Genomic DNA, 1,182 nt, shown 5'->3' with positions numbered 1-1,182 from the left:
TCGATTCGAGTTTGACTTTATTTATGTACAACTGATTCATTCCGTAGTTTCACATTCTCGTCTTGGGTAACAAATAAGTTGGGTAAAAAGGCGTTCTGCAGGGACATTTGATCACTCGTTACCAGTAATGGTGGCTATCGAGCGAGGTGTTGCAATCAACTTCCCGCGACATGATCACAGGAGCCACTCACCCGAGAATTAATGTTACACTCACTAACAAATCACACTAAATATACATGAAACCACAGGAACTTCTCTCGGGTGAGTTCCTCGCTCGACACTCGCCTCAGTAGGGAAGAGAATTTGCGTCGGGGTGTGTTAATGGCATGCTTTACCTCCTGTCGCTGAGTCTCTCCGTTACACTATCGCTTTATGGATTATTTCCCGGTAGACTGCGACACAGCCGACCCACTACGGTATCACTATTGATTTTTTCCTGACGGCGGAGGGTGAACGCGGCTTGGTAGAAGCTGCTCTTGCACCTGACTGTTGGGGCCGCGCCGACACCACCAGTCCTCCAGCCAGCCCGCCTCTACCTGGCCAAGCATGCGTGTACGCCCCAGACCCACGCTCCCTCCCTCTCTCTCTCTCTCTCCCTCACGCTTGCTCCCTCCCTCACAGACTCCTTCCCATGCTCCCTTCCTCACAGGCTTCCTCACAGACTCCTTCACACACAGTCCCTACCTCACGCTCCCTTCCTCAGACTCCTTCACACGCTCCCTTCCTCACAGATCCTTCACACGCTCCCTTCTTCGCAGACTCCTTCACACGCTCCCTTCCTCACAGACTCCTTCACACGTTCCCTCCCTCACAGACTCCTTCACACGTTCCCTCCCTCACAGACTCCTTCACACGTTCCCTCCCTCACAGACTCCTTCACACGTTCCCTCCCTCACAGACTCCTTCACACGTTCCCTCCCTCACAGACTCCTTCACACGTTCCCTCCCTCGCAGACTCCTTCACACGTTCCCTCCCTCGCAGACTCCTTCACACGTTCCCTCCCTCGCAGACTCCTTCACACGTTCCCTCCCTCGCAGACTCCTTCACACGTTCCCTCCCTCGCAGACTCCTTCACACGTTCCCTCCCTCGCAGACTCCTTCACACGTTCCCTCCCTCGCAGACTCCTTCACACGTTCCCTCCCTCGCAGACTCCTTCACACGTTCCCTCCCTCGCAGACTC

General features: G+C 54.8%; 1 protein-coding gene across 1 annotated transcript in view; it reads right to left on the bottom strand.

The window, feature by feature from the left end:
- The window catches only part of LOC128699365 (transmembrane and immunoglobulin domain-containing protein 1-like), a 152,323-nt gene extending 151,671 nt beyond the window's left edge, over positions 1-652 (bottom strand). The window contains exon 1 of the mRNA XM_053792037.2: positions 1-652. This exon is cut by the window's left edge and continues 211 nt beyond it. The gene's annotated coding sequence lies outside the window, so the exon portion shown is untranslated.
- Positions 653-1,182: the final 530 nt, after the last annotated feature.

This window comes from Cherax quadricarinatus, chromosome 61 (assembly GCF_038502225.1).
Source record: "Cherax quadricarinatus isolate ZL_2023a chromosome 61, ASM3850222v1, whole genome shotgun sequence".
NCBI lineage: Eukaryota > Metazoa > Arthropoda > Malacostraca > Decapoda > Parastacidae > Cherax > Cherax quadricarinatus.
This window is presented reverse-complemented; position numbering and strand designations above follow the sequence as displayed.